The 18,817-nt window shown below is 49.8% G+C and overlaps 1 protein-coding gene across 2 annotated transcripts in view; it reads left to right on the forward strand.

The window, feature by feature from the left end:
- Positions 1-18,817, forward strand: part of CRTAC1 (cartilage acidic protein 1) — a 150,906-nt gene that overhangs the window by 64,974 nt on the left and 67,115 nt on the right. The gene's annotated exons all lie outside the window — the stretch shown is intronic.

The following is an 18,817-nucleotide window of genomic DNA, read 5'->3' on the forward strand; positions in this document are numbered from 1 at the left end:
TCTGCCAAGGTCGAAGGAGGATGGCCTTCAGAGCTTCTGTTCTTTCTTTGCGATGGGGACTGCAAATATTGGCCTTACAGAGCCGTCGGGAAGATCAGACGAGCGGACGCCTATGAAGCCCCTTGTATACGCCCCAGCTCCTATTATTATTACCCTAACTGATACATCCCATGGGAAAATAAACAGTAATTCAGAGGGGGCTGTAGTGGGTTGGATGGTGCCCCCCAAAAGATAAGCCCGTGCCCCACTTCCTAGATCCAACGGTATCTTAATGGCAAAAGATGTGATCAAATTAAAGACCTTGAGAAGAGCTTATCCTGGATTATCTGGGTGAGCCCTAAATGCAGTCACATACTTCCTTAGAAGAGAGAGGCAGAGGGCATTTTGAGAAAGGAGGAGGCAGTGGGACCACGGAGGCAGAGGCTGGAGTGGGGTGGCCACAGACCAAACAGCACCTGTAGCCACAGAAGCTAGAAGAGGCCAGGGAGAGACTGTCTCCTAGAACCTCTGGAAGGAATGCGCCCCTGCCCATACCTGGATTTCAGACTTCTGGCCTCCAGGTCTATGAGAGCAGACAGTTCTCTTTTAAGCCCCCCAGTTTGTGGTAACTTGTTACGGCAGCCTTAGGAAACTAACACAGAGATCCACGGCCCCGGCACACCCCAGCAGGGCCCCAGGACACACTCTGTATATGGGAATCGTTCCACACAAAGATGGCGGAGTAGGGCACATGCTGGAGTCCTTGGACTAATACATCAGAGGGACGCGCCTCCTTCTTGCAAGTGGGCAAGCAGGCTTTGTCAGGAGCCCTCTCAGCTCTTTGAAGGCCCTTCCAGGGGCAGAACCTCCTGGTTCCTGCAGGTTCCTGCTCAGATTTCCCTTTCCCTCCTGAGCCTCAGCTCCAGCGATCACAACATTGAGTCAGTTATTTGTACTACCCAGATTGTCATTTCTGACCACACGTCTGCATTTATCCGTGGAGTACAATGATTGTGCGGACAGGAGCGTTATTTCTGCTGTCACCATCGAGCTTCATCACCATCCACATCCGGGCCTGCAGGGGTCTCTCAACGCGAGCAGGAATGCCTCCTGGATTCTGCTCTCACTACAGCAGCTCCTCCCCATTTCACTTCAGTGTTAGCCTGGAACATTGAAAGTGGCGCTGAGCCACGTTAGGTCTGCGCCGCCCCATGGGGCTTGTGTGGTCCGGGCCCAGTGCGGGCTTCCATGTTCTCCAGCTGCAAAGACACATCCCTCTCAGGGTGATTCCACAGCAGCCAGACCATGGAGACTTCTCCACAAGAGCCATCTGGCATTGATTTTTCACCTACACCTCCGAGAGGTTGCCAGAGCCCCCAAGTAGAGAAGCAGCCACTCTTTTTTGGCCACCACACCTGCTGAGGGAGTATCACGTGCTAGTTCTGCACTCACTGGTATAATTTGGGGAGGGCTGTGCCAAAAGGAATCCCTGGTCTAGTTAAAATAATATGTTAGTTCATGACTAGAATAAGTTATTATTGTTGGGTGAAAAGAAACTAGAATTTGAAGTCAGAGGAAGCACATCCAAGGCCCAGCCCAACCCTTTTCGCTTTCCAGGCACATGACTAACCTCTGGCCTTAGTTTTGCATTTAAAGGGGAGAGAGGGGATGAATAACGACCCCTACTGGATGGCGTAAGTCGTACATGTGGGTAAACCAGAAAGCATCTTGCAACAGCATGGCACGTCTTGAGTCCTGATATTGGGGCCAGGTTAGCCCAACCTAAACATTTTTCCACTATAAGACCAGTGTTGAGGCTGCCCTCCTTGCCATCTATGGAAGCTTCGAGTCAACAGAGATCTCCAGCCAGGCTCCTATCACATATTGCCCCATCTCCTTTGTCATACATTGAATTTCAAAAGATGCTGGCTGGTTTTCTCTTATCTCTAAAAAAGAGTATTATGGTTCGAATCTCTCTCTTTCTGAAGGAACCAAATGCAGACATCAAAAGAAAAAGAAGAAAGCTCATGCCATCCCCGAGGACTGAGTGCTCACAGAGGCCTAGGCTTGATCTGAGCCTTTCCTGACTTGTGTGTTGGGAACAACTTGGGCAGAGCTGCACAGGGCCGAGACCTGCTGGCCCTGGGAAGGGGCGGTGGGCACCAGGAGGAGAGGAGAGGGTTTAGAGGAAAAGGCTAATGAAATAAATCACTGGTTCCTTGTCTCTGCTCTGAGCAGGACACTCATGTGGGTGAGCTATGGGCTGGGCTGGGCCCAGCCCAGTAGCCCAAAAGAATGAATAGCCCCTTGGAGTAGACGTCAGCTCAGCAACAGGACAGCTAGCAAGGATGAGGACAACGTGTCCATTATTCTCCACCCTTGGAGAAGACATATATCCACAAGTGTGGGAGAGTCCAATGCATTGTGAATATATACACTCAATATAAAATCCTTCCAGGTGTTTGTACCATAGCTTGTTCTCTACCTGTTCAGCTGTAGCAATGTCGTTATAAACCCCTAAATGGCAGAGATGATGCCCATCTGAATCCTTTTGTGCTGGACTCAGAATGCTGTGTAGCAGCTGGCCATTAGTGGACCTTGATGAGACTGGAAAGACTGGGTGGATCTCACAGTTTGGGGAACAAAAAGACCACCTAGGAGGTCGTTCATTTGAAATATTGATTCCTAGACTCCATTTCTGGACATCCTGACTCAGCAGGTTTGGGTTGGGCTCAGGAATTTGTATTTTTGCGTTTTTTTTTTAATTTAAATTCAATTAATTAACATATAGTGTATTAGTTTCAGAGGTAGACTTCGATTCATCAGTCGAATATAACACCCAGTGCTCATTACACCACATGCCCTCCTTAATGGCTATCACCCAGTTATCCTGTTCCCCCAACCCCTCCCCTCCAGCAACTCTCAGTTTGTTTCCTATGAGTAAGAGTCTCTTACGGTTTCTCCCTCTCTGATTTTGTCTTGTTTTATTTTTCCCAGGTTTGTTTCTGTTAGGAACCAGAATCATGCTGTGTGTATCGTTCTTTGATGTGCTTGTTGGAGATGTGCTCAGCCTAGCACACTCCTTTTATCCATCACCTATCCCACAGAATTAGTGTCACTATTTGGGTTGCTTCATTCTGCTGTTATAATTATGCCCACTTTTGTGCACAAACTTGAGCATAGGGGCTGGAAGTTGAGGGGAAGAGTGTCAGTTTGAGTCCTTGTCGATCTGAGTGAAGGCATGTTGACTTGGCATTGAGCAGGTGGCAGGCCGTGCATGCTGACTCGGACAGGAGGGCAGCTGGACTGTGGATTTGGGATCCACAGGCCGATGGTGTCGTGTGTAATAAGGATGTGGCTGGCTGTGCTCCTGGTCATGAATTCCTGTAACTTCTGTTTTTTTGGGAAACTCTATCTCCTTCTATTCTGAATGGAAACCTTGCTGGATAGAGTATTCTTGGCTGCAGATTTTTTCCTTTCAGCACTTTGAATATATCATGCCACTTTCTTCTGGCCCGCAAAGTTTCTGCTGAAAAATCCACTGATAACTTTATGGGGTTTCCCTTGTGTGTAACTGCTTTCTTTTCTCTTGCTGCTTTTAAAATTCTCTTTATCACTACTTTTGGCCATCTTATTTACTTTGTGTCTTGGTGCAGACCTCTTTGGGTTGGTTTTGTTGGGGGCTCTCTGTGCCTCCTGGATCTGGAGTTCTCTTTCCTTCCCCAGATTCAGGAAGTTTTCAGCTATTATTTTTCCAGATAAATCTTCTGCCCCTCTTTCCTCTCTCTTCTCCTTCTGGGATCCCTATCATAAGACTGTTATGCTTGACAGTGTCGCTGAGTTCCCTGAATCTATTCTCGTTTTGTGTATTTCTTTTTCCCTCTCATCCACCCAGATTGGTTACTTTCTATTACGTTGTCCTCCAGGTTGCTGATCTGTTCTTCTCGTTTGCTATTTATTCCAGGTTGTCTATTTTTAATTTCATTTAGTGAGTTCATTATCTGTAACTGGTTCTTTTTCAGGTCTCCTTTCTCTTTGTGGAGGGTCTCATGGAGATCCTGCACTCCCTTCCCCATTCTAGCGAGTATCTTTATGAGCATTACTTTGAATGAACTATCAGACATATTACTTATCTCCATTTTGTTTAGGTCTCTTGCTCTGATTTTGTTCCACTCTTTCATTTGGGACATATCCCTCTGTCTCTTCATTTTGCCTATTGCTGTGTCTGTTTCTGTGTGTTGGGAAAGTCAGCTATGTCTCCTGCACTTGAAAGTAGTGGCTTTATGAAGAAGAGGTCCTGTAGTGCCCCACAATGCAATGTTTCCTTTTCACCAGAAAATGGTGCTTCAGGGGTGTCTCCCATGTGTGTTGCTACAGGGGTGTCCTACTGTTGTGGCGGAGCTGTGTTTGTCTTCAGTCCAGCCTGTGATGGCTCTCTGCCTGTTGCGGGCAGGGTCTGGTGCCTCTGGTGTTAGTGGACCAGTCCAGGGCTGCCTTGGGCTTGAGTTGAGTCAGACCAGGGGTTTTCCAGAGATGAAGTAGCACCAAACTGCAGGCACTTTCCCTGTGTTGTCCCCTGAGAAGCTTTTATTGGTGGGTGGGTCCTGCAGTCAGACCAGCTGCCTGCCCCCAGCCTACTGCTGGGGTGGCAGTCAGACTGGTATGTGGTTATGCTCCCCTCTACCTGGAGCAGGAGTGGTGTTGGAGTGGTGTTGGCCCTGTCTGGGCTGCTTGCACCCTGCCAGGCTTGCGGCACTGCTTTGATGGGATCTTGCCAAGAGCGTATCATTGGGGGTGGATCCACTTTGCTGTGGCCTCTTGTCTATGTCTGGCTGGGGAGAGTCTGTTCTGCCAGTCTTTGGGTCACTTTCTGGGTTATTTTTGCTGATGTGGGTTCTCTAGGTGGCCGTGCAAGGTGAGGCCAGGGTCCTCCTACTCTGCCATCTTCCTGGTAGCCTCTAGGAATTTGTATTTTTAACGAGCTCTCCAGGTGTTTCCAATCTATATGGTCACCAGGCTACTCTCTGAGACACACTGATCCAGATCAGCCCTTTTCAAACTTGAACGTGCACGTGAATCACCTGAGCATCTTGTTAAAATCAGGTTCTGACTCAGAGATCTGGGACCCAAGATTTTGCATTTTTTGCATGCTCCCAAATGTTACTGGTGCCACCTGTTCCCACCCACACTTTGAATAGCAAGGATCTTCCTTCTGCAATTACGGTGTGCCAGCTCTAGCAGTGGCTTTACTCTAGATGGATAGTTCAAACATAAAGTGTCCACGTTACCTAATATCTTAGATTATACTCATGTTCCTTTCATTTTTAATTAAAATAACTGTTTATTTTTAGTTGCCATTCATAGTAATTTTTATACTGTAAGCACTTTAAAGAATAACCACCTAGGTACATCCGGTACTTTCTTGCTAATACTTAACACACAACATTTTCTATCACTAAACTTTTAATGCACATTTACTCTAGCAGCCAGATTCTGATTAGTGTTAATGCATGGCTAAGGGAATTCAAGCCAGCTTGGCAACAAAGACCCCTCTGAATGAATGCCTTTCATTGTTGGCAGCTTTATATTTTTTTAAAGCAAGAGTCTCTTCTAGGACTATTTCCTTCAAATCAAAATGAAGAGTTTAATTCATCAGTTAACACTCCATAGCAACTAGAAGGCTTTTGCTGCCTCCTCCAACTATTATTTCTCAAGACACAGCCAGGCATGCTTCCATTAGCTCCAGCCTGAGAAACAACTAGAAGGAACTTGATTTTCCCATTGGAATGATAGCAGAGTGAATAGGCAGTGGAGTCCAGCAAGCAGAGCTGTATATCCACAGGGTCTGGAGAGAGCGTGTGGAGATCCAGGCAGGCAAAGGGGGAAAGGGCCAACATAGCATGGCCCGTGTATCCTGACAGGCATGGGGCTGGGGTGCGGGTGAGGGTGGGGAGACTCCAACAGTGACTTAAATTAGAAATTCCAAGCAGATAGTCATCAAGGGGTCAAGGGGAATGCACACAGCTAGAGTCTGGGCCAGGACTCTAGCTGGACAGAGCCCTGGGCCAGAAGGAGGGGGCTCTTCTAAGCTGAACATGGCCATCTCCATTCCCCATGAGCTGTGACCAACAGGAGCCCGCCTGGTCCTTGTCTTCACATGAAGCCCTGCCCTTGGCCAGCCAAGACCTGTCTGTTCTCTTCCCCTCACCAGCGCCTGTGACCCATGCCTAGTCACCTGTGTCTCTCCTTCCTTGTCCAACGCAGACATCAGGACAGGCTGACTTACAGCAGCTTCCTGCATACCTTATGTTCAATGATGTGCCCAGCCCCAAATTCCTCCCTGCTGGAGAAAACCACAGCCACTGTGACCAGGCCTCAATGAATTCCTGTCGCCTCCCCTTGACCGGGTATTCCTGCAGCTCAGTGGGCCTATCATTCAGCTCCTGTCGAATAGGGTAGAAGAGCTAGAGCTCCCCGGGGGCCCAGGCGGCAGCCTGTGCTGCAGACAACAGCCATATATTGTGTGTGTGCACGCACGTACGCACATGTGTGTGTGTGCATACACATGCAAAACCTCTGGCTATGTCACAGTTTACGTAGGTCATCTCATCTGACCTTGACGTGGAACAAATATTATTAGCCCTGCTTTATAGATGAGGAAACTGAATCCTAGAGAATGTAAGCAGGTGCCTTTATCAGACATCGTGTTAGGGGCTAGAAAAATAAAATATAGTGCAGAACTCAGTGGAGCTAAGTCTTCTGTGCTCAAGGCCACACAGGTAATAATCATAATAATTCATTCTTTCGAAAATATTTTTCGAGTTCCCATTCTGTGTCAGGCACTGAGTGTCTATGGGAGAAGACAGACATGCTAATTAGTGTTTATTGAGCACATGCTCTTGGCCCAGCACTGTATTAACAACTTTACGGGTATTATCTTAATCATCAGCACAACCCTGTGGCAGGCATGCACAGGTTGGGTGACTTGCCCAAGGACACCCACACCACTAGACGGTGGCAGAGCAGGGATATGCCCGCAGGTGGTCTGATTTCTGGGTCACACTGCTCACCACAGAGCTACACAGCCTCTCAGCCTTTCTGTTCTAACTCCAAGTCCGGTGCACTTTCTGCTGTCCCCGTGTTGCGGCCACAGAGCCCGCCACTCATTCCTAGAGAAGATGCTTCCACCATCTTCACCCGGCCACTCCCAAGCGCTGAGGGACAGGGAGCTCCCGTTCCAGGCTAAGACCCTGAATGCCTGCCCCATCCTGCGCTTGGCTCCCTGAGACAGTGCTGCCTGCACTCCACCTCTCCCTGTGCCTTGCCCCTGGAGGACTCCCTGACCCCTGTTCTGGCCTCCCCGCTGGGATGGCTCCACTCCGAGTGCAGAGTGTGTCTTCCCTGCCCCCTCAGCTAACCCTGTCCTGCCTCCCTCAAGTTGTCCCCACTTGACCCTGGAGGTGGATCCCCCTGCATGCCCCATTTACCATGGAAAATGGCCACGGATTAGCTCCTTGGTTGTTACTTTGACTTCTTCCTCCTTCCTCAAGCTATGACTTCCACACGTTCTCTCAGCTAAGAACCTCACTTCTTCTTCACCTAGGAGCAGACGGAGGTCTCTAGGCACCAACTGTCCAGGTACCTCTTCCACCTCCTCCGGTCTTCTTACCCATCCTGCTTTCCTCTCTTCATTTCTTAATTCCAGGTGATCTGACCTTAGGTCGCTCGTACTTTAGACTCTGTCCCCTCCATCCCCTACACATCTTGCCCAGGTCCCTCTAAATCCATTGCCCTCCTGGGTCTTTTCCTCCCACCCACAAACATGCACAGGCCCCATAGCATGGTGAGGCTGTCGCTTCACTCTGTGTCCCCTGTGTCCCCTGGCCAGGATCCTAGGCCTTTCTGAGCCCTTCTGGTCCTCAGTGAGCCATCTACACTGTTGCCCATTTCCCCTCGCTTCTGCCCTCAACCTAGGTCTTCTCTCCTCTCTAAGGAAACAGCTTCCTTGAAGGTCAACAGTGCCTTCCAAGTGACCAAGCCATTTGCTTGTTCCAGTCCTTGGTCTTTTTGACTTCTTGAGAGCATTTAGCACTGTTGGCCATGCCTCTCTCTTTAACCCTTGCTTCCTTGCTTCTGTGCTTCTTGACTCTACTCTGTCTTAGGAGTCATGTGTTTGCAAGGAACAAAAATCTGCTCTAAGTAGTTCAGTGGTATAATTTGGAATAATTCAGGGGAATTTCCGTTCTTCTCCACTATCATTTCGAGTCTCTCCTCTGGCCCATCCTTCCTGCACACAGCCACCAGACAATGCTCTTCAGAACAGTACTGTTATAATGGTACGTCTTGCCCAGAATCCTCCAGCAGCTCCCCATTTCCCACCAGATAAAATCTGAAGTCTTAGGTTATGTGCCACATCTTCTGCGATCTTAGCTGCCATGAACTTTCCAATTTGCCTTCCAGTCTTTTCCCCAATTGTCCAACACACATCTCTGTGTCATCTAGTTAGTCTACCCTCTATTCCCTAAGCGTATGTTTCTGCTTCATAACTCACACTATTTATTTTGTAAATGCCTAACTCATATTTCTTCTTTGAAAATCCTGTACTTCCTTCAGGTTCTAGATCAAATATACCTTCTCTATAAAGGCTTTACCCCAGAAGAAGCGACCTCTACCTCCTCCTGAAAGCCTGGGATGGGGGCCCTTCCTTATTTGCCATATTAGGCTGGTGGCTCTCTGAGCCAAGAATTCCACTGTGGGCCATGCAGTGTGCCCAGCCCGGAAACAGGATCCCAGAAGGGTGGAATGCAAGTCATTGGAGAATGACTGGCTTATCTTTTTCACTCTTAAAGAAGAGTGAGGCATCCATAGGCTACTTGCCTTGCTATTCTGCCTCTAAATTGGCCCACCTCCTTAACCAAAAGAGAGACAAAGACTAACATCTTTTTATCTAAAAGCTTCTAGGTAGATATAGCATGAGGGAAGAAAGTTTGACTTGACATTTAAAGTTTTGGGGGACCAAGCAGTTAAGTGATTTGCCTGAACCCACAGAAAGTTGAGCACAGAGTTGGCCCAGAGCTCACCTTGTGTCCCCCCACTCCCCACACCAGGCTCCTCCCTGCCGACTCTCTGCGTCCTCTCGCCTCCCTGAGGCCAGCAATGGAGGAGCAGGCAGGAGGCCAAGAACCGGACCCATTTCCAGAACATAGTGAGACAGTTGCCCCACTTTCTGTGTTTACCTCTTTCTGGGGCTTCTGGAGGGGAGTGGGGAGACCTTGGGATCTATTTAGAGGACACAGGGACTCGATGGTGCCAGGGAATCGTTGCCTTCCATCAGTAGGTCCTGGCAAGTCTGTCTCCGGAATGTACAGACCCAGATGAGTGACTGTCTATCTGGAGACACATCCCTCATCGTTCCTGGCACTTCTCCCTAAAAATATGTAGGTCCTGAGATGCTGCTCTCACTAGCTCTGATACTAGTTGAAGGCTGTCAACCACAGACTCCCCGCTCCTGGAGATGGGCACATGACTCAACCTGGGCTAATGAGAGCCCTGTCCCAGGGCCTCTCACACTGGAACTGAGGGAAGAAAGCATCTGCCCTCAGTGCCTCAGCTGAGGGACGAGGCTGAGAGTGTTGCCACAGGTCAAGCCTTGTGGAGGAGGACAGTGTGAGAGGAGGCCAACAGAGGAAAGAGGAAGAAGAGAGGAGAAATGAAGTCTAGGAAACTTCTGGCCAGAACCCTGGTTCCAGCCACCCTGAGGCCCGGCTGTACCCTTTCTGTCTGCAGTTTGGACATCTGAGCCAATAAATTCCTCAGCTGGTGCAGGTGGGGCGTTTGCCACGTGCAACCAAAGAATCCTGAGTAACACAGCCCCCCTCTGTCACCTGAATCCCTCCTTTAATCGTGTATGGGATTCCTGCCTCCCTGTCTTCCTCTTTTCTTGAGATAAACATGCAGTGAGGAATAGAGTCATTTCACTATCAGCATCATCGTCATGGTCAGCATCATCGTCAGCGTCAGCGTCATCGTCATCGTCAGCGTCAGCATCATCGTCAGCGTCAGCGTCAGCATTATCGTCATGGTCAGCGTCAGCATCATCGTCAGCGTCATCGTCATGGTCAGCGTCAGCATCATCGTCAGCGTCATCGTCAGCGTCATCGTCATCGTCAGCGTCAGCATCATCGTCAGCGTCAGCGTCATGGTCAGCGTCAGCATCATCGTCAGCGTCAGCGTCAGCATCAGCGTCATCGTTAGCGTCAGCGTCATCACGACCACCACCACCAACAACAACAAAAATGACTGCGCGCCTGTCTTTTCCTGACATTGTCCTAGGTTTAGTGGGGGATAGAGCTGCAAATGGTAGTCTCTGCCTTCTGGGTGCTTCCACGCTCACCAAAATATAAGAAATTCCAAGGGCATATAAAGCACACGCTGAGAACAGATCTTTTTTAGAACAAGGCATAAATCAATCAGTCTGCGTGGAGTTTTTATACAACACAGACACTCGTCACTACGGGTTATTCTGACCTTTTGGTGCCAAACATCCCTTTCTTGAAAAACCACCCACCCGTTAGGACAAAAGGGGTTTGTCCTCCACCTTGAGTCACCTTCTTCTTTGCACTTACTTATGGGGTCTTCTCCACCCTGGTTAGCTCCTAACTCAGGATCAAATCTACCTGTTTGTTTGCTTGCTTGTTTGTTTTCTGGGATGCCCTTTCCAGATGTACCCAACCTACTCCCTATAAGATCTTCTACCCCAGGTTTCTCATCGTGCCTAGATTCCTCCCACTACCGAAGTCTCCATTCCTTTAAACTAATATCTGGCCTCTGGATATAGCCTCTTCCAGGATACAATCTGTGAATCTCCTGTTTAAATGCCTTCCCATATGTTTTTTGGTCCTATTTCACCTCAGTGGCTTTCAAACAAGCAAATATGTAAAAAGGGGGAAAAAAAGCATTACACATGTTTCCAAAGAAATGATCTATATTCAAAGTTCCCACTCAAAATGGGAAATGGTTAGATTTGTCTACAAAGGAAAGAAGAATGAGAAGAAGGGGTAGAAAAACAGGGGTGTCTGGCATCCTTGTATTTTTTAGTACCCTTCCACCCTCAGCTCTGCATAGACCATTAGCTATTCTGAGATCCAGGTACGACCCCAAGGAAAGCCCGGGGAGACCTGCCTGCTGTGAACTGAAATGGCTGAACTAGAGAATTACACTGATTCATAATACTCTTTCCTACTTGGCAGGGATAAGTTCCTCTTCCCCCTTAGGTCTGAAATGATAAGTCATCATTATCTGCTTCCTTTTCCAAAGATTCAGTAGCTGAAAAACAATTTATGATTTCTCACAGTTCTGTGGGTCAGGAATTTGGGCAGGGCTCAGCTGGGTCATTCTTCTGCTCCACAGGACATCAACTGGTGTCACTCGCTTGGCTGCATTCAACTGTAGACTGAGCTGGCCTGGGCTGGATGGACAGCCCACGAGGTCCTCATGCACGTATCTGGTGCCTACGTGATCTTCCACACGGTCTCGCCCTGGGGCCAGACTGGGCTTTCTCAGAGCAGGGTTGTCTCAGGTAGTCAAATTGCTTACATGGTGACCGGCTTCCCCCAGAGACAAAGGGAAAGCTGGCAGGCCTCTTAAAGGCTAGGCCCTGAACTGGCTCGACATCACCTCCACTTCGTCAAATTCTACAACTGAGGCAAGTCACAAAGCCAGCCCAGATTCAAGGCAGAAGAGATTCCACCTCTCGGCAGGTGGAGTAACATGTGCATACAGAGAAGAAAGAAAACGATGGCAGCCATCTTTGAAAGCCATCTACCACACCCCATTTAACCCCTTCACTCACTTTAAGGGCACATGCATTTGCTCATATCTTAGCCTTAGATAAACCCCCATATGTGGGACTCTGTTCTCATCTTAGGCAACTCTTCTCAGTCTCTTTTTTCTCCACATGTTATTTTGCCTCACGGCCTCCATCCTAAGCCCTAACATCTTCCTTACATTCCACCCATGCTCACACTGAAGTACTTGTTTCAGAAAACTGTATATTTCCAAGTACGGACTCCAAATTAATTTTTACTAAAGTTTATTCTAGTTTTGTGTTCTGACAACGCTCACTTAGAACGTGTGATACGTCCATAATATGAGGCTGACAACCCTTCACTAGAGAGTGTCCGCGAGAGCACAAGGGGTGAGGGGCAGAGGGAGAGACAGTCCCAAGCGGACTCCACACTGAGCGCAAGCTTGTCGCGGGGCTCAATCTCATAACCCTGAGATCACGACCCTGAGAGCACAACCTGAGCCAAAACTGAGAGTGAGACACGTAACCAACTGCCACCCAGGTGCCCTGAGGCTAACAATGCTTTCAGTCCTCAGAAATCTTTTTCTGCAAAAAGCCAAATGGTAAATATTATCAACTTTGGAGCCATACAGTCTGTTGTGTAGGAAAAGCAGCCATAGATAATACATAAATGAATGAACATGTCTGTGTCTCAATAAAACTTTATTTACAAAAATAGATAGCAGGCCATATTTGGCCCCAAGGCCATAGTTTTGCTGATCCCTGCTTTAGATTAAGGAACAAGTATGTCTTTCAGTTTATTTTGTCTAACGATTAACTGTTTGACTTTCAGAAAGTCACTTTTCTCTGAAAGTCACTTTTTCATTATAAAATAAGGGTATTGAACAAGAATAATACAGTCCCTTATGCCCATAGTTGTGAAAATGCCACACGCCTTTAAAATTCTTTAGAGGAAATGCCCAAGATGGCCACAAGATGGGTTGTTTCTCTGTGATGATATCTCAGAGTCCTGTTGATATTTCCATGACTTTGTGTCCTTCCGAGAGTCTCTCTATTTGTCTCTGTATGTGTGCATATCCCCTTTGCCACATGTGTCTGTCTCTATCTGGGTCATTCTCTTTATCTGTGTTTATGTGTGTGGTTTTTCTCTCTGTGCTCAGGGGTTCACTGTCCCTCAGTTTTCATTGGTGTGCGTTCCTTTGTGTCTCTATCTTCTTTCTTTGTGTGTACGTACACCTGTCCCTTCTTTCTGCCCTGCCTCTCTCCCCTGACTGTAATGTTAAATAGCTATCTACTTTCCATTCATTTTCTTTTTGAGTGAAAAAAAAAGTTTCCTATTCTTAATTTTCAAAATAGATATAGCGTATTTTATATACAGTTCAAATTTTTAAGATTTCCATTTACATATGATGAGATATCATACGTAAGTTACTTAGCACAATCTCTAATATTCAATAGGTACCCAATAATTATTATGTCCTTTTACCCGGCTTCCCTTTATGTAACTGCCTAAGGGGCCTTTTTTTTCACATGGGTCAATGATTCGCAGCAGAAAAAAAGGTAGATGCCCTGTATCTATCTGGAACCCTTTGTTGTTCTCTCTGATCCTTACCCAGGGCACCAGCCCTCGGCCTCCACCTTGTCATGACTTTGTCTGTACCTATCTTTTGGGAACTAATGAAGGTAGAAGATCAAAGTCGATTTTTTGCTCAGCCACCCCGATGACCCTGCACCTCCCACAGGCTCCTTCTCTTTCGCTCACTCTGCAAGTATTTAGTGAGTGCTCACAATGTACTCGGTGACGGTGACGGGGAGACAGACGTGAACGAAGCAGACGCAGTCTCTGCCCTCGTGGAGCTTATGTTTACTGGGAGAAGTGGAGATAAATAGGGACCCGAACAAGAGTGGGACAGCGGATGCAGTGATTGGAATACCGACCAGGGGATGATCTCTCTGCGATGCCTTTCGAGGCGGGACCTACAGGATGAGTAGGAGCCAGCCTGGGACAAAGCAGGAGGGAAGTGCAGGGAGAGTGTCCTCGGCAGAGGGAGCAGCCGTATGAGAGGGCATGGGGTGGGGGCCGCACCTGCTGGAATGCTGGGAGCTGAGAGGAGACCAGTGTGCTTGGAGGAGGTCAGCGAGGTGGCAGCAGACCAAGCCAGGCTCCCAGGCCAGGCACGGTAAGAGTCATTCCGACATGAGAGGAAGCCACCCGTAGGTTGGAGAGTGGCGGATCTGGTTTATGTGTTTGAAAGACAACTCTGGCTACAGTGTGGGGGGGATTAGATTTTGGGCGCCAGTGAGGAAACAATGGAAAGAGACTCTCCAGAGATGGTGACAGTAGGGAAGGAAAGAAGAGAAAGTCTTTGAAATAGTTTAGGAGGTAGAAATGACAGGATTGGCTGATGAATGAGATGTGAAGACGAGGGGGAGGGAGAACCAAGGCTGGCTCTAGGTTTCAGGCTTTAGTACCTGGGTGCCCGTTGCAGGGAGGAGGGGGGCTAAGCAATCCTAGTTCCATTTTGGACACATTCCATCAGCATGCAAGCAGAGACATCAGGCAGGCAGACAGATACATGAGTCTGTGCTGGGACTGGGGATTTGGGTTGGGGATAGAAACTTGGGAGTTGTTGGTCATAGGAATGGATATTATCCCCCAGTGGAAGGGGGCGGAGAGAGGAGAATGGGACCCAGGAATAGGCCTGGAGACTCCACCATGAAGAGGGCAGAGCAAGGAGGAAGAACTTACAAAGAGGAAAAGGCGAGGGAACCAGAGAGAAGGGCACCAGAGGGCAGAAGGCATGCTCAAAGCCAAGGGGACTGAACGGTGCGGTGCAGGCCCAGAGAGCTGGCCAGTGTGCCAGAGGCAGCTGGAGACCGAGGGAGATGAGGGCGGAAAGCTTGTCCCTGGACGTGGCCTCCTGAAAGCCCCCAGTGACAGTAATGAGGGTGGCTCAGCCGGAGTTGGGGGAAAGTGGATCAAGGTGCGGTGAATGGACGGTGAGAGAGTGGAGACAGCCTGCGAAGACAGATCCTCAAGAAGTTTGCTTATGAAGGGGTTTAAAGAAAGAAACATAACCATAGAGGATGGGAGGGGAGGGGTGGGATATTTGGGATGAGAAATACTAGAGCGTGTTTGGAAACTCTCAAAATGATCACTGGCGAGTGAGAGATTGGGCCTCGGCTTTTGTGTTACTTTTCATAATGATGAGAACTTAGAATTGTATAACATTCACGGTTTACCAAGTGTTATCACACACACTGTCTCAGCCTTACAGCCAGGCTATGAGGTATGTGGCAGCCCTGAGTTAGAGGTGAGGCACCCAGTGACAAGCTCAAGGTCACAGCCAGGAAGGGGCGGGGCCAGGCCCCTGTGCCCACCTGTGCTCCTGGGCCCCACCCCAAGGCCCCTCTCTGTCCACAGCAGTCCTGACCCAGGGAATGGGCACCAGAGTTGGACGGCACTGCCACAGCAGGGGCTATGCCCTGCCAGTGTCTCTAGGCACGTTTTCCAGTTACCACCCGTCCAATCACTTTGGCCCAGCTTTGATGCTAGGAAGTCACGGCTACTTTTCAAGAGCATGGGACACTGTCCCACTCCCTAACCCCCTTTAACTGAGCCTCAGAGCCTCTTGAATTTCTGGAAGAAACCAACAATCTCTGGCAGGTGTCAGAGAGAGGAAACGTGAAACCTCACACCCCTCAGGTCCAGCCCCCCCAGGCTTGTCGGCATGAGGACTGCCACCCAGAGGGACTGCGGGCAGGTTAGTGAGTGTGGCTAACCTCTGTACCTCAGTGCCCACATCTGCGAAATCCTGGGCTGCCGTGAGGATGCCATGAGACGGTGAGGGTAGCGTGCACAGAAGGGGGCGCGGCCAGTGCTACTGCTCTGTTCGCTGCCCTCGGTTATTTTTATCTGCCCGTCCCCTCACTGCCTCTTCCGCACCTCGGACAGACATTCGCTGAGCACCATCTCTATGCCCAGCGTTGATCTAGGCGCAGCAAGTGCAGAGAGGCATCCACATGCTTCCTGGGCTCAAGAAGCATATGTTTGAATGAAGGGGAGTGATGTTGGGACACGAACAACCCTGCCCTCGCAGGAATGAGCGAGGTGCAGAGCAGGGGTATCCAGAGAAGAGATCGCATCCAGCCGAAAGGTAGTCGGTGGGGGCAGGCTTCGTGAGAGGGTGGAGTGTGGGGAGACCATTCCCCTGGAAGGGGGCGGCTGGGGCTGAGCGCAGTCACAGAAGCTGGAAAAGGCAGAGCCTATTCGGGGGCGTGGTGAGGAACCCGATGGGAGCATCTGCTCCCTGGAGAAGCGGGGCGGGGGTAAGCTGATTGTCCCGGGGGAGGATTGTAAGAGGCTCAGATGTCAGTCCAGCACACCCGGTAGAGGGCACGTGGGTGGAGGGAGGAGCAGCACCTCTGCACATTTACCTCCGGCCTTGCCTCGTGGCCTGTTCAGAAGCCTGCCTAGGGGCTGTTGGTTTGACTTAGTGTCCCTCAGGGTGGCGACGGGAGAGAAGCGGCCAGAGTGTTGAGATTCATCCCAGGCCCCAGGTAGGTTTCGGCAGGACCCTCTGGCATGTGCTCACTCTAGCAGGTGGAGGAACTTGAGCCAGCCGAGCAAGCCCTCCCCACTGCCCCTGAGGGAGTGCCCTGGAACTGGTACCTCCAGGTTCTTCAAAGAAGAGATGATCCAAGGCCATCTGCTCCCCCAGGACCACCACCGTGGGAGCGGGAACCTTGTATGCACACCTGCCACCCCAGATTCCGGGCAAAAGCCCGGCTTCTGCTACGTGCAGAGCCATGCCCCTACCTCCCCGTGGCCACATTTGTCGACACAGTCTGTGACCCTCTGAGTTAGTCCAACTCTCATTTTGCAGAAGAGAAACCCAGAACCGAGCAAGGGGAACTGACCAGCCTAAGGTTACAATACCAATCTGGGGAAAAGTCAAGACGTGCGAGAAGTAAATGAAATCGAGGATGAGAACATGCCTTGTAGAGTGCTGTGGTGAAGTAGGGCTGTGATCTCCCCTTTGACATGAAGTTCTTGGGCATTCTCATGGTCACTACTTTGGAGAAGGCCCCCAGAAAAAGAAATCCGCAGACTAGGAGTGTTGACATCATGAGTAGTGTGGAAAAAACATGGGATTGAAAGCCTGGAGACGGTTAGAGGCCCAGCACCGCCATGTACCAGCTCTGTAAACTTCCATAGCTCACCGCCTCCCTAACGCTCAGCTTCCTTCTTTAGAAAATGCCTCATCTACCCTCCTGTGGGGCGCAGGTGAGACGATGCGTCTAATAGTGTTTTCGGCAAGCCCAGCGCTCGGGGACCGTGCTGTCTTATGAAGAGCAGCAGAGATCGTAGCAACCAGAAGACCCGGAGGCTGGGAGGACTAGTGCGTAGCACCCACAGCATTTTCTTTCCCTGGGGGCTGGAGCTAGCTGCTGACGGTGCTGGAACCCAAGTGTTCTGTCTCTCCTGCCCAGACACGTCCCATGGGTCACGCCGTGCCCTCGACTCGCAGCCCTCAGACACTGTTCGTCAAGGCGTCCAAGGCGCATCCTTCCATCGCCAGGTGCTGACTCAGCTCCCAGTGAGCTCTGTTCCCCCCCTTCACACACTGTGGGTGCCAGAAGGCGCCCGGCCAGTTGCTCAGCATTCCCCAAACTTCACGGGCTCTGCATCTCAGTGACGAAGGAGAGGGCCAAGTTGGATCAGTTTCAGGAAAGCGAGAAGTGATTTCTCTCAAAGACCTTGGAGAGGTCTTTCCACCCACCCCATCCCCGCTCCCAAAGTGTTCTCGGCCAGGACAGCCGGAGGCCTGCAGCAGAACGTCACTCAGGATGGACACGCTTAGGTTAAAACAGAGGCAGGAGGCCAGGACTAATGGATGGACGTTGGCTGGGTTCCTTAGGAGAGCCTGGCAAGCTGGTGTTCCCTAGAGGCAGGAAGAGGCCTTCAGACATTCACGGCCATACTGCCGGAGGGTGACCTTGGGCATGGCGCTTTCTCCAGATGGAAAGGCAATGGGAAGAAACTGGGCGACACCCAAGCCTTTATGACTCAAACATAGACTGAGGTTTCATTCATTCAGTCATTCAGCAAGTATTTACTGAGCGCCTGGTGTGTGCCAGGCACTGTTCTAGACCCTGGGGAACAAAACAGACAAAAAGTTCTGCACTCATGGAGCAGATATTGTAGTGGGATCAGCCCGAGAAGAGAGTTAAGCGAGAAGATAGAGAATTGTCAGCTGCTGGTAAAAGCTCTGAGGGAAGAGAGCAGGGATGAGGGATAAGGAGCACGGGGAGGGGCTGGTGCTTGCAGGTTTCAGGAATGCGGCCAGGAAGGCCTAGCTGAGAAGCAACAATGGAGCCAGGGCCTGAACTTGGTGCCAGAGGGAGACGGCCATGTGCATATCTGGAGGAAATGCATCCTGGGCAGGGGGACAGCAAGTGCAAAGTCCCTGAGGCAAGAACATGCCTGGCCTTTCAGCACAGCAAGGAGGCTGTGTGGCTGTAGGAAAATGAGACAGAAGAGATGAGGACAGATGAGCACTTCGATCTTTCGTATTGAGCTCTTTAGAAAAGGGGATTCAGCAGGTCCACCTACTGACTTGAGATGTGGTCACGATCTCCCATCGGAGATGCTCATTTTATACTACTGTCTAAATGCTGGGACTCTGTCAGGAGACGGAGGTCATTCCAAACCTCAGCAACAAAGCCTCTGCTGCTCCAGGGCTCATTTGCCTAGAAAGAGCCTGCCTGGGTCCAAGTCCTAGCACCTGACACCAAACTAGTTGTGTTACCTTGGGGAAGGGCACTCAGCCTCTCTGAGCCTCAGTTTCCCCGATGAAGCTCATCCGTTGCCTCATCTGTAAAATGGGTTCATAATATAGCCTCCCACGCCTACCTCACTTGCGTATTAGATTTAAATTAGTGAGATCATAAATAAGAAAGTGCCTTTGACATTGAAATGGGCAAAGTAGATGTAGGGGGTAGTTGTTATCTTCACAAAGGCTGTGGTAA

This window comes from Ursus arctos, unplaced genomic scaffold (genome assembly GCF_023065955.2).
Source record: "Ursus arctos isolate Adak ecotype North America unplaced genomic scaffold, UrsArc2.0 scaffold_7, whole genome shotgun sequence".
In the NCBI taxonomy this organism is placed as follows: domain Eukaryota; kingdom Metazoa; phylum Chordata; class Mammalia; order Carnivora; family Ursidae; genus Ursus; species Ursus arctos.